General features: G+C 52.4%; 1 protein-coding gene across 1 annotated transcript in view; it reads left to right on the top strand.

Annotated features, from left to right (window-relative positions):
• Window positions 1-14,416, top strand: part of KCNQ1 (potassium voltage-gated channel subfamily Q member 1) — a 323,222-nt gene that overhangs the window by 256,775 nt on the left and 52,031 nt on the right. The window lies entirely within an intron of this gene.

Raw genomic sequence — 14,416 nt, 5'->3', positions numbered from 1 at the left:
CAGCTGCGTGTGGCTCCCTAGGCCCCCATTCCTGTGCGCTCGCTCAGGGACATCAAAGGCAGCGTGGGTGGTGCAGGGGTGCATCAGGCAGGGAGGCGGGGCTGTGGGCTCCGGGACTCACCCCTGTAGGGTTCTGACTGTGCTGGGTGGTGTGATCTGTGGGGTGACCACCGAGGCCCTGCTGGGTGTCCAGATGGGACACAGGCTTGCGCTCCCTTGGCCCCACTGGGATGCCCCCACTCCCCACCGGGCTCTGTGCCTGTCCGTCGGTCTGCCTATCGGGCCTCTCAGGGCAGGAGCCCCTTCCCAGGGTGTCCTGGGAGCCCGGGAGGTCTGGGGAGTGGGAGGGCTGCGCTTTGAAGTCTCTGTGGTTGGAGCAGGCGGTTATCTTGCCGAGCAGCTCGTAGGTCTACATGGACTTTATCTGAAAGTAGCTGGGAGGCTAAAAATAGAGGAATTTCGGTTGGGCAGGGAGAGCTGCTGCTCCGTTTCCCCGGCAACACCTGGCTCTGGCCCACGTCCATCCGCTGCAGCTGGGCTGTTGGGGCAGGGGCTCGGCCCCACCCACGCTGGGCCCCCAGGGCCACCGCTCAGCCTCGCCCCCTCCCCACTTGCACAGTCTGCCCTGGGCCTGGGCCGGCCATGGGGCCGCGAGACCAGTACATGGGACCCGGGTGAAGGGGGTGCCATGACTTTGGACCTGGCCTGCTGGGGCTGCAGGACACCCACACACTGGTCCCCCCTGAGAGGGCCTGTCCCCTCTCAGCACAGGCCTGAGCAGGGCCACCCACCCTTTTCCCGGGCACACAGCCCAGTGAGACATGTCCCTGTCTGGCAGGATGGGAACTGGGACTGGGAGGGATCCGCCCACCCGTTGGGTCGGGACCTTGGGGACTTCACCACTCGGGTGAATGAGACATACCCCTTGCTTTGAGTGTTTGCGTGGGACTGGCACACCCTGTGAGCCGTAGCAGGCCAGGCGCCTGTGCAGGAGGCAGAGCTAGGGCCTGGGAATGGGCCCAGCCCTCTTCCCCGCAAGAACTCCGCACCCAGCCCTTGAGCAGCCCTGGCCACGGCAGCTTTTGCTGACCGGTCCCCACTGCTGGCGGGACTCATGAGGGCACCTGGGCTCCCCAGCAGCCCTGGGAGCAGCCTTGCTGTCCCTCCCCCTGCCCAGGTCCAGCTCTGCCCACTGCCCTGCTGTCCAGCCTTTCTTAGGGCTTGACCCACTGCTTCTCAGGACAGGACACCCCTGTAAACCCAGACCGAAGCCTGGTGTCCTCTGGGGTGACAACAGGCAGGAGAGAGTCCCTTGGAGTAGCGGCCACCCCCTGCAGCCTGCGGGGTTCTAAGGACCAGGACACAGCCCCCCATCGGCCAAGGTCAGGGTGGTGGGCGAGGTGGGGCCAGTGTTGGCCTTGGCGTCCCAGTTACTGCGCAGGTTTCTTCAGATCAGAATGACAGAGGAGTCCCTGATCCCTGGGGCAAGGTGGGGAAACAGCCGCCACCTCAGCTCTGCGCCCAGGAGCACAACCATTGCAGGGCTGTGAGGGGGGCATTCACAGACCTGGCACCTAGGGAGACTGCTCTGTGCCGTCTTCAGCCCCCTGTAATGCCCACAGAGGTGGACGCGTCTGCCAGGGTCTCAGAGGTAGGGAGCAGGGCCACGTCGCACACTGGACCTCAGCCCGCGGTCTGTCCAGGCACCCATGGAGAGGGGCCGGGCCCCGGCGGAGGCTGCAGGGGGCGGCAGCCAGCTCTGTCTGTGCTGACCGATGCCCCCCTTGGGGACAGACCCTGGGAAAGGGCCTCGCCAGGCCCAGAGGGCACCGTGGCACGTCCTGGGCCCCACGGTATCGCACTTATCGCTGCAGCCATCGGGACCATAAACAACCCCCTCGCAATCCTGCTGACTGCGGGAAGCTGGGGCAGGAAATCCAGCAGCCGCCCGGCCCTCGGGGGCCCAGCAGACCAGCAGCAGTGGCAGTGCCAGCCGGCCGCCAACCCCAGCCAGAGTCCCTGTGCCTTCCCCAGCCCCGCCCAACTAGCCTCGAGCCGGAAGGGAGCCTGGCGCTGGCGGTGGGAGCCAAGGCTCCAGCCCCCAGCTCAGGCCTCGGCTGTGGCAGGGGGTCCCATCCAGGGCTGGCTCGCTCAGCTGCAGGAGAGGAGTGGGAGAGGGGCCTTTGGGGTACACGGCCGCTGGCCCCCACGCTTAGGAGCATACCATTCTGAGGGTCAGTGGCTGGATGTCCACTTGTGGGGAGCTACCAGGCAAGACCAGCGCAGCTTGCTCAAGCGCCCCTTCTCCCGCTTCTCCGTATGTCTGGGGGCCACACGGCAGAGAAGGGCCCCACACACGTCCTCTGGGCTGGAGCCCACGCCCCAGCTCTGCCCCAGCTCAGAGCCCGACAGCCTTTCAGGGTGCTCCCTGTTCCTGGGGCTCCTTGAACCCCTGTGCCCGGCCAGGCCTGCCTGTTCAGCCCCACTTCGCTCTGGGGGTGGGGAGAGCAGAACAGAACTCCACGGCAGCCCACGGCCCTCCCTCGCTCAGGTGGCACCCCCCCACCCACACTTTCGCCATGAAGGGAGGGGCTGCAAAACCACACTTTGCTTCTGTTTAAAAATCGTCAGAGTGGCAGCATACTCTTCCACATCATCTTCTTTGTTCTGGAAAGGACTCTCATCTGCCCGAATAAATCCTCCCTCACAGGTGGGGACACTGGGGCTTAGGCAGGGTGAGGCGTTGCCTCAGGTCGCACAGCTAGTTAGAGGAAGAGCTGGTCTCCGCCGAGGCCACAGACTCGGGTGGAGGATATGAGATGGAGAGAGAAGCCGCCAGAAAGTGTGTCATGAGCACAAGGGGTCTGCTGGGAAAGAGGCCGGGTGTGAGTGCAGAGGGCCGAGGTGGGGGCTGGGAGCAAGGTCCTCGGGCTCTGGGGGTGAGGGGGCAGCACGGATTCCAACAGTTGAGGGAGCCTCTCCGGCCCTGGGACGGGAGCCCTGAGAGCCCAGCCGGCCCAGCCCCCAGCCTGGGTTTGTCTGGCCCATCCCGTCAGGGCTGCAGCCGAGGAGGCGGGCGTCCCCTCCCCCCTTCCCCTGGGCTCTCTCGGGACCAGATGGAGGAGGCTCTTTAACCCTTCTCCCCCAGCGTGCATTCTTCGCTGGTCCCCAGGACCTGCGACAGTGTTTACGTTGAGCCCTGTTTATTTTGCAAGCTCAGCTCACACTGCTTTTGCTGATACGAGGAGCACAGTGGGCTGGGAGAATTTCTTTCTTCTCGGTTTTTGCCGGAAATGTTCATGGCTCAGAGGCGGATATAGGGAAGTCCTGGGTTTCCAGGCCCCAGTTCAGAGGGCGTGGGTGGGAAGGGGCCCCCTACCACCTAACGCTCCTTTCCACCGTGTCCTGGCCAGGAATGCCCTCCAGCTTGGGACCCCCACCACCCCAGCTGCCCCGGACCCCTCCCCTTAGATCAGGCAGGCCCAGTTACCCCGAATTTGGCGTCTGCTCCACACATTGCTCCTCCTGCTCTGTCCCTTGTCCCAGAGGGACACCTCCACCCACCCAGGCCTATGAACAGGATCACAAGCCATTGTCATCCCAACGGCACCCGGGCCCCCATCCTCCTGGCCCCATTCCCTCCCTGCTGAGCTCTCGCCTGGGTATTATCTGGTGCTTAGGTGAGTTTTCCAGACAGCTCTGGGGTGTCCAGCCTCTCCCCGCTACCCCTCACTCATGTTGTATGTTATTTCTTAAACAAACGCTCCTGAAACCCGCTTGCTAATATTGTCTTCGGAAGGTTTGCGTCAGTATTGATGTGTGAGGCGCCTCCGTCACATACTGTTTCCTGTACTGTCCTCAGCAGGTCTGGGTACCGAATGTACGTGAGCCTGGCAGGGCAAGTTGAGAAGGGACTCCTCTTTTTCTGTGTTCTAGCATATTCTGTGTAGGGTTAGGAGGTTCTCCCCCGTGCATGCTGGGTGAAACGTGGAGATAAAGGAAGGCATCTAGGTGTGGCGCTTTGTTTGTGGGAAAGTTTCTAATTCCGAGTCGGTGGCTGGCACGGGCGATGGGACGGTCTGCTCGGCCTTTCTCGCCCCCCTCGCGTCCGCTTTGATGAGGCGTGTGTTCTAAGAATTTGAACATTTCATCACGGTGCTCAGATTTAGCAGCATCTGTCATTGTCATGTCCGTATCCTCGGTAGTTGGGCCCCTTCCTCAATGCCAATTTTATTAATATTTTCAACAAGCTTCTGGCCCTGTTGATTTTCTCGGCTGTCCGTTTCGTGTTGTCAGCTCTCCTCTGCGTTGTCCCCCTTCTATTTACGCGGCCGCGACCTGCTGCTTGGTCTAACTTCTTAGGTTGGACATCACTTCTCTTTAGGCTTTCTAGATGGCTAAGGTATGCGTGGAGGGCCATGCCCGTTTCCGCCAAAACCCTCTCAGGTTGCGTCCCCCCAGTTTTGATATATGACATTTGCTTTTAATGTTCATTCTCTTGTATATTTTCCTAATCTCCATTCTGACGTCTTGTTTTTCCCAGGAGCTGTTTATCAGCATCACTTCTGTCAGGGTTATAATGGCGAGAGCTCGGTAGTGTTATTACTCTATTGTCAGAGAAAGTGATCTGTAAGCTGTCAGTCCTTTGAAACATTCTGAACTATGTTCTGTGGCACAATATGTGGTCGGTTTTGTAAATGTATCTTCTGTGCTGATTACAATGTATTCTGAAATTGTCCAGTGCAGTGTTATGTTTACGTCCATTAGAACAAGCTTGTCAATTGTTTCATTGAAACCTATACCCTGATTGGAATATTTTTTGCTACGTGATCTATCATAACTGAGATATATCTTAAAATTCCAACTACCATGGAAATTTGTCTAGTTTCCCCTACATTTCTGTCGATTTTTGCTTTACATACTTTTAGATCTTATGATTGGGTACACATGTATTGAAATTTTTATGTATTCACTGCTGGGTTCGATGTTTTATAATTATGTAACACCCTCTTTATCTCAGGTAGTGCTTTTCCCCTTACAGTCTATTATCTTTGCTATGCAAACTTAATTTTGTTTGTGCATCTTTTTTTTTCAAGCTTTATTGAGGTATAATTTACACCATAAAATTTATTTCATTTATGCTGTAAAATTCACCCAGCATAAACAGACAACAAATTTTAGTAAATTTGTAGTTCGATGTGCAACCATCACGAAAACTAACTTTTAGAACATTTGCAGCACCACTGCAATTCCCCTCCGTTCCATTTGCAGCCACGGCCAGCTCCCACCCCCAGCCACAATCACCGGTCTGCTTTCTGTCTCTGTATCCTTAAACTTCTGTAACGCTAGAAACTTGCCTTTTCTGGGTGTTTCCTATAAATGGAATCAAACAATATGTGGTGTCCGTGTTTGGCTTTTTTCACACGGGGTAGCGGTCTTGAGGGTCATCTGTTGGCCCCGCCCCTCTCCCCTTTGTAATGCTGAATAGTCAGTCCTCTGTTGTGTGGCTGGGCCACACTTCGTGTACCCATTTGCCAGTTGATGGACATTTGGATTGTTTCCAGTCGGGGGCTATTGTAGGCACTGCTGCTGTGAACTTTTATCTACAAGGGTTTGTATGGACATACGTTGCCCTTTCTCTCGGTGAGGTGCCTACGCGTGGAAATGATGGGTCATGTGGTGAGTTTCTGTTTAACTTGCTAAAAAACATCTAAACTGTTTTCCACAGGGTCTGAACCACTGCAATTTCCCACCAGTCACGTACGAAGGTCCCACTTTCTCCATCTCCCCGCAAACACAGGGCACTGTTGGTCTTTTTTATTTTAGCCGTTCTCATGCGTGTGTAATGGTACCTCATTGTGGGTTCGATTTGCATTTCCCTAATCACTAATGATGTTGGGCAACTTTTCATGTGCTTATTAGCCATTCATAGTCTTCATTCGTGAAATGTTTATTCAACTCTCTTGCTGATTTTCTAATTAAGTAGTTTGTTCTCTTATTCAGTCGTAAGAGTTGTTTATAGGTCTAGATACAAGTCCTTTATCAGATATATGACTTGCAAATATTTCCTCCCATTCTGTGGCTGTCTTTTCATTTACTTAATCATGTCTTTTCAAGCTCAAAAGTTTTAAATTTTAATGAAGTCCAATTTATCTTTTCTTGTGTGGCTCTTGCTTTTAATGTTGTCTTGAAGAGCTCTTTGTCTAAGCCAAGGTCATGAACAGTTTCTTCTATTTTTTTCTTCTAGAAGTCTTATCGCTTTAAAGCTTACATTTAGGTCTGTGATTTACTTTGAGTTCATTTTGGGGTATGCTGTGAAGAAACGTCTAAGTAAAGTTTTTTGGGGTTTTGTTTTGGTTTGGTTTTTGCTTATAGATATCCAACTGCCTCAGCACCATTTGTGGAAAAGACCATATCCCCCCATTAAATCGTTAGGACACCTTTGTCAACAATCCATTGATCATATATATATGGGTGTATTTCTGAACTCTCAATTTTGTTCTATTGATCTATATGCCTCTCCTTAAACCCACATGACTCTGTCTTAAATATTGTCGCTTTCACGTAAGTTTTGAGATCAGGTAACATAAGTCATCCAATTTTGTTCTTCTTTCTCAAATTCTTTTGCCCATTCTAAGTCCTATGAATTTTTGTATGAGTTTTAGAATCATCTTCTCAATTTCTACCAAAAAAAAAGAAAAAAAAAGCCTGCTGGGATTTTCATAGAAGTTGCGTTGACTCTGTAGGTCCATTTGTGGTAAATTGGTATCTTACAAATACTGAATTCATGAACATGGTATATCTTCCACTCATTTGTCCTACTTTAATTTCTTCTTCCTCCAGTGATGTTTTATAGTTTTCAGTGTACAAATCTTACACATCTTTTGTTAACTTTACTCCTAAATATTTTATTATTGTTGATGCTATTATTAATGACATTTTCTTAATTTCATTTTTGAATTGTTCGTTACTAGTAGACAGAAATAAAATTACTTTTTTATATCAAGCTTGTAAACTGTGACTTCGCTGTTATTTTCGTAAATTGTTATTGATTCTTTAGGATTTTTTACATAGAGAATCATGTCATGTGTATAAAGACAATTTTACTTTTTCCTTCCAGTCTGGATTCCTTTAATTAATTTCTCTTTTTGCCCTAATGATACTGGCTTGAACTTCCAGTAAAACTAAAATGTGGAGTAGAAGTGGCTAGGGAAACCTTCACACAGAAAAGCCTTCGGTCATTCACCCATTAGGTGCGATGTCAGCTGTGGGTTTTCTGTAAATGTCGTTCATCAGGTTGAGGATGTTTTCTTCTATTTCTAGTGTGTCCGAGCTTTTACCAGGAATGGGTGGTAGGTTTTCTCAAATGCCCGTTCGGCATCTTTAGAGATGTCACATGGTGTTTATCCCTTGTCCTATTAATATGGCATAATACATTAATTGGTTTCGGGGTGTTGAACCAACCTTGCACTCCCACTCTTTTATATGTTGCTGGATTTGGTTTACTAATATTTTGTTAAGAATATTTATATCTATATTCATAAAGGATATTAATCTGTAGTTTTCTTGTGGGGTTTTTTTCCCCTTTGGTGTCAGATTTTTAAATTCTTTTCTTTTTAGTCCTAGATACAGATTTTAGATGATTTTTGTCAACACTATATGGTTGGAGTTTTTAAAAACTCATTTAATACCTTTGCGTTTAATATAATTTCTAATAAATTTGAATTGCCTTCTAGCAGCGTATTTTGTCTTTCCATTCGTACTAAACTTTTTAAAACTGTCTCGTTTGCTCCTCTTTCTTGCCTCTTGTTGGATTGATGATTATTTCTCATTCCATTTCTCCTTTACTGGTTGTGAAGCCATCCTATTGCCATCCTTGTAAAGGTTAACCTAGAACATTTAAAACAGACAAACCAGAATTAATTGCTATCTCTACCCACATCTGTAATAAAATGAGGAGCCTGGAACACATTAGCTTCAATCACTCTCCTGCTAACTTACATGCTTTGTTGTTATATTATTTTAGTTTCATCGTATTTATCTTTTAACCCAACAATTCATAATTAGTGTTTCATACAATTGATATATGTTTAAATTTGCCTCTTTTGTTACTCATAATTTATTCTTTATCTCAGAGCTTACATCTGGGCTCACTTTTTTCTGGCTGAAGTAGTCATAGGAATTTCCTTCAGTGAAAATCGAAATTGCTCAGATTTTATTTGTTTTAAAATGACTTTTTTAGTGTGTTCTTTAAAAATGTTTCCACTGGGCATAAAACTATAGGCCCTAAGTCACCAAGATATTTTTTCTCTTAGCACATTGAAAATACTATCTGACTCTTCAATGGTTTGCACTGTTTCTGTCAAGAACAAACATGAATGTGAGTTGCTGGTCCTTATAACAGGCAACGTGTCTCTTCTCTTGGGCTGCTCACAAGGCCCTTCCTTTGACTCCAGCACTCTGCATTTTCACTATGAGGCATTTACGGAGAGAGAGTTTCTTTTGTTCAGTCTGCTTGGAATTCAGTGAGTTTCCTTAACCTGTGGTTTGGTGTCTTGTATCAGCTCAGGATCCCCTCAGCCTTTACCTCCTCAGGTGTTGCTTCTGCTCGTTGTCTCCTTCTGGAATTTCCACTCAACATGTGACAGACCATCTCACTCCCCTCTGTGTCTCTGAATCACTGCCTTTTTAAAAACCACGTTGTTTCTCTGTACTGCATCCTGGATACTGTCATCTGATCCATCTTCCAGTTCACTAATTATTTCTTCAACTGCATCTAATCTGCTGTTAAATCCATTAGAAGAATTTTTAATTTCCATTATTACTTTTCCTATTTCTGGAAATTCTATTTGGTTCTGATCCATACTTGATCAGTCGTTTTATAGTATCTTTCTCTTCACTTGTATATTTAAAAAAATTTTTTTCTTGAAGTGATTGAATATGGCTATTTCATATTTTGTTTCTGTTAATTCTGGTACCGATAGCCTCTGTGAGTCTGCTTTGCTGTTGTTGTTTGTTTGTTTCTGCTGTCATTCATGGCGTTTCCTTCCCTTTGAGGGCTTTCTTCTTTTAAATCTTAAGTTCACACATGTTAAAGTTTATCTGTGGGAATTTTTGAGGCCTGGTGTGAAGTGGAGGTCCTCAGAAAAGATCCAAGTTCGCTTCTCCCTTTGCTGTACCCGTTGGGGTGCTGCCAGCCTGGACTTTAAACTCTGGGCTCACAGACCACCCAGGTGGTGTGCATTTGGGCTTCTACGCTGAGCATGGACACGCTTGTGGGAGTGAATTCTCAGGGCAAATACTGTTTCACTTCTCTTGGTGGTAAAGTGATCTTCTTCACAGTGTTCTTAAGGAACACTGTGGGTTGCTCCTCGTTGATCCTCACACTGAATGTTGAGCACTTTGGGGTCGTAGTCCCAGCTTTACGTAGGGCTCCACTGTGAGAATTTCCACCTGGGGCGGCCTGGGCTTGGACACCTGGCCATCCCTCACCTGTGAGACTAGGGAAACCAAAGCTCAAGTTTACTCAGTTTGTCACGTGCCTTCAGGACACCCGTTTCTTCTGTGGGTTCCATTTTCACTGTGTGTTCAGCCTCTAACCTGCTTTATTTCCTGGTCAGTTCGTCAATACCAGTGAGTCTCCCTCTCCAACACATGATCAAGCAAGCTCTCGTCCACTTACAGGGGGCAGAACCAGGGTTTTGAAGATGGGATTTATCTGGGCAGCCTGGGTCTCATGGTGGCTGTGTCCCAGATCTCTGTGCTGGGTCCTGGTCCTGTGTTCCGCCTCCCGATAAAACTTGCAGCGACTGGGCAGCAGTCGCATGTCTTGTTCATGCTGGTCCCTTGGGTTTTCGTCATAAGTGGGTCTTGTGCTGGGACTTGAGGGGACCTGGGTTGGGCCGCCAGCCCTCAGCAGGCTGAACTAAGAAGGATGCTCTTCCAGGCCCTCTACCCCTTGGAGAGGAAGGAATCCCCCACTAACTTGTACTGAGGCCAGCTGGCCTGATTCCGCCAGGAGCCTCTAGACCAGGGGCCAGCAAACTGTGGCCCATGGACCAAAATGATTTGTTTTCACATTAAAAACAAAACAGAAAACAAAAGAAAGTGCCACAGAGATTGTATGTGTTTCACAACACCCATGATATTTACTGTCTGGCCCTTTCAGAAAAGTCTGCTCACCTCTGACCTAAGCCAATGATGCCCAGTAGAAAGAAAATGGGAACCACAGCTATAACTGAAAATTCTCCAATAGCCACACTTAAAAAAAATAAAATCAGGTTAAATTCATTGTAATGATATATTTTATTTAACCCAATAGATTAAAAATATTACCATTTGAATATGTAATCAATATATATATATATATATATATATATATATATATATATATATATATATATATATATTATATACACACATATATACACATATACATATATATACACAGCACATCTCAAATCGGGTGCTGTTTTCATAAGGACGACCTGGTCTGCATTTAGATATCATAAAATTATTTACAGTTAAAAAAAGGAGGTTNCACACTTAAAAAAAATAAAATCAGGTTAAATTCATTGTAATGATATATTTTATTTAACCCAATAGATTAAAAATATTACCATTTGAATATGTAATATATATATATATATATATATATATATATATATATATATTTAATTGATTCCCTTCAAAAGCCAGCGTGTTTTACACACACAGCACATCTCAAATCGGGTGCTGTTTTCATAAGGACGACCTGGTCTGCATTTAGATATCATAAAATTATTTACAGTTAAAAAAAGGAGGTTCTCATACCTAAATCACACCAAACGTCAAGTTTTCTAACAACTCCATTGGGGATCTGTATTTAAATTTGAATTCGTCAAAATTAAAATAAAATGCAGTTCCTCAGTTTCACGAGCCACATTTCAAGTGCTCTGGGGGAAACGGGGCTGCTGGGCAGGGCAGCTCCAGGCATCAGGGCCTCTCAGGCCGGGCGGAGTGGTCCCAGCACCCGACCCAGGCCAGGCCCCACGGGTGCTCGGCGCACACCGGCAGCATGAGCGAGTGCCTGGCGCGGGGCAAACGAGGGGCTGGGGGGAAAGCAGCCTCTTCCACCTCCAGCGCCCCCTCCCTCTCCTCTCCGACCCTCAACAGGGACTCATCCTTGCAGACCCCTCCTGGGCTCCCAGTCCCTAGAGTGTCCCCTGAACGCCCTCCCTTGAGCCCCCAGAGCCCATGCATCCCCGAAGTCCCTGAGGCCTGTCCACCTGGTTCTTTCAATGACATCTGCCCCCCCCATGGCCTCAGCGTCCCCTGCCTGAGCCTGCAGGAGGCTGTCGGGAGCAGTGCCGGCGGCTGCTCCCCCAGCACCGGGCCACCTCGGACTCCACGGGGCACCTCACCACCAGCTCAGGCCGGTTGCATCAGAAAGTCAGGAGCCCTCCAACGGGCGCCGCCGGCTCTGCTCCCCCTCCGCCCGGCCCCTCGGCCCGGCCCCCCTACTTTCCTCTGCCCCCCGCCAGTGCTTCTCTCTTTGCTGGTGAGCTTCTCTTGAGTGACACCGCCGTAAATAGGCAAAGGCGTGGGCTCCGGCTGATCAAAGGGCTCCCTTCAGAAGCCGTCATTAGTTGCTATTCTGGGAACCGGTTATTTTAAGGTTCGTGTATTTTTTCTTTCCTGAGGAGCCGACTCCGTGGATGGTGAGGTCCCGAGGTGCTGGCTCTTCAGTCAAACCACACAAGCCCTGTTTTGTCTAGGGTTTCAAAGATAAACCTATAATGAAAGCGTCAGTTGACACTGAGCGCCGCCACCCCCGTCCCCGGGCAGAGGCGGGCGGGCCTGCCGGGGAGTCCCCGCGCCCTGCGAGCACCGGGGAGACTTGGCGGCCTCCCGGGACGGGGAGCCCGAGGGCGAGGCCGTCAGGCCCGGGTCGCTCGTGGCCTCCGGGAAGGTGCGCCCGCCATCATCCCGGCCAGGGCGGCCCCCAGAGGCCCTGCAAGGGGCCTGGCCCCGGAGGCAGCTTTCGACAGGAGGCCCGGCTTTGGCCCGCGGCCCCGTGCGGGACGATGCCCGCCCTCCCCGGTGGCCGGGGGCGCGCACAGCGACGCCAACATGTAAGAACATGGGGCCGCTCCGCGCTGGCGTGCACGTGGGCACACGGGCCGTCTTGACTTTGGCTGGCGAGGACGTGCGTTCCCGCGATCCCCGCGCTTCCGGAAAGGCGTCCAGCAACGTGCGTCTGTCTGTTCGCGCGCAAGACACGCGTACCCTCGGATCCGGCGTCTCCCCTCCCAGGAAGCAGCGCGCCAGGCTGGGGGTGCCGACGAGGACGCTCTCCACGCTCCAGGCCGTGGCAGCCAGAGCTGGGCGCCACCTGGCGACGCGGAGAGGAGCGGAGTCGACAGAGACGCCGCCCAGGCGCGGGGCGCTGCGCAGCCCGGTGCCGATGCGCGTGAGCCCGAGGGCTGTCGGCTGCCCTGGGGACACCCCAGACGCCACACCTGCGGTCCCCGCTTCATGGAACCGTGCCACCAAGGCGGCCATGCGGCGGGCGGGGAGACAGGGCCCACCCCGCTCAGGGGCGCCGGGCACGGCCTGGGCCGGGCTCATCCGGGCCCGCGCGGCTCTGCGACGCTCGGTCCCCAGCGGCCTGAGGTCGCGAGGCCTGTGACAGCCGGTGTGCGCGTCCGCGGCATTTCAGGTGGAGGCGCGTCAGGGACGAGGTGGCCGCCGTCTCGCTCCAGCCCCCGGCTCCGGGCCTCGGGCCTCTGTCGGCTGAGGCCGCTGTCCCGCCAGGAGGACTGTCCCTCCATCTCGCGACCCCTTCCCCCGAGGCCCTGCTCAGGGCTCTGGGCTCACTCCGCAGCCAACACCCAGTTTTTAGCCATTGGCCTAAGCCTCCTTTCCCGCAGGCCCTCTCTGTGCCAAGATGGAGGGGCAGCCTGTCGGGGCTGGGCCTGGAGACCAGCCCTAGCTCTTCATTACTCCAGCCCGGAAGTGACCCACACAGCCCTTTGTTCCTCCCATTGGAGAGAATGAGTCACGTGGCCCCGCCCAGAGCAGTCTGGGGAATGTAGTCCCAGCGGGACGGCCGTTTTCCGGCAACACGAGGGGAGGAGCCGGAACCCTGGGAGTGTCCATGTGATAGGACGTCTGTCTGTCCACCCATGTGCTTCCAGTGGCAACAGCAGACACACCCCGTGTCGGGCCTGCCCACCTGGGCACGAGGGGGCCTCTGCTGCCAGCCTGTTCTTGCTCACACACAACTTACCTCAACAGCTCTTCCCAGGACCCCGTGTCAGTGGCCACCAGTCAAGGGGGATGACAGCGTGGCCAGAGCTCAGCCCTCTAACCCCGCAGGAGCCCTAGAATAGCCCAGCACCCAGGAGGCCCATGCGCTAGGCTTGGTTCTGTGGGTCAAGGCCTGCCAGGGTGAGGGGGCACCCAGGGGGAGAGGCTGGGAGGACACCTATGTCTGGCCGTCTGGCCCCCAGCATGGGCGTGCAACCAGCGGTCAGTGGTAGCCATGCTTGTGCAGAAGGGACAAATGGGGGCGATGGGAGGAGCCCGTGGTCAGCCGCAGGGTCAGCACCGCCATCCGAGCCTTTCTGTCTCCGTCCTCGTCTTCACGGTCCAGGCGGCAGGGCCGGAGCAGGATTCTCTGGCTGAGGAAGACCCACACCTGTAGGGAGACCCCTCCCTGAGGTCAGAAAAGTAGGCAGCCCCTCACAGCTGGGGGTCAGGGTGGCCCATCGGCAGACGCGCTCCATCTGTGCGTGAAGTTATGCAAGAGTTTGTAAAACCCATGCCCCCGCCCCCCATATCAGGGACCTGGTTTCTCCACCACTGAGATGAGGGCATTGGTCAGGCGGCCTCTGAGGGACTGCAGGCATTCTGGACCCTTACAGCTCTCGGAGGCGGGAGGGGGGGCGCGGGGGGGCAGCCCTCAGGCCCCTGTGGTGTCTGGGGGATTTTGCTGCCAGTTGGCCACCGCCGTGGGAAGGAAGTCAGAGCTAAGACTGCATCGGAGCTGAAACCCGGAGCTGGCATCAGGGCTGATGCTCAGGGCAGTGCCCAGCTGGCCTTTCATGTGGGCCTCTCCTGATGTGGAGGCAGGAGGCAGGAAGGCCGGCCTCACGGCTCACCCTCATGGCCGCCCAGCCACAGATCCCCCCCACCCATGGTGGAGGCCATGATGCTTGGCCTCCCCGGAAGGAATGTGGGTGCTCACCCTTCGCCCTGACCCCACTGCGGCCTTGGACGAGCCTCCTAGCTCCAAGCCTCAGTTTCCCCAGCTGCACCGTGGCCTCCTGCTTTTCACATCCTCTGCGGTCCCCAAGAACGTCCTTTCCTTCTGAACTACGCTTCCTCTTTCCTGGGTATTTCTGTGGCAGTCTGTCTGGGGGACGGCCCCCTG

The sequence above is a fragment of the Hipposideros armiger genome, unplaced genomic scaffold, assembly GCF_001890085.2.
Source record: "Hipposideros armiger isolate ML-2016 unplaced genomic scaffold, ASM189008v1 scaffold_494, whole genome shotgun sequence".
NCBI classification, from domain to species: Eukaryota; Metazoa; Chordata; class Mammalia; order Chiroptera; family Hipposideridae; genus Hipposideros; species Hipposideros armiger.
The sequence above is the reverse complement of the archived record's forward strand: the minus strand, read 5'-3'. Positions and strand labels throughout refer to the sequence as shown.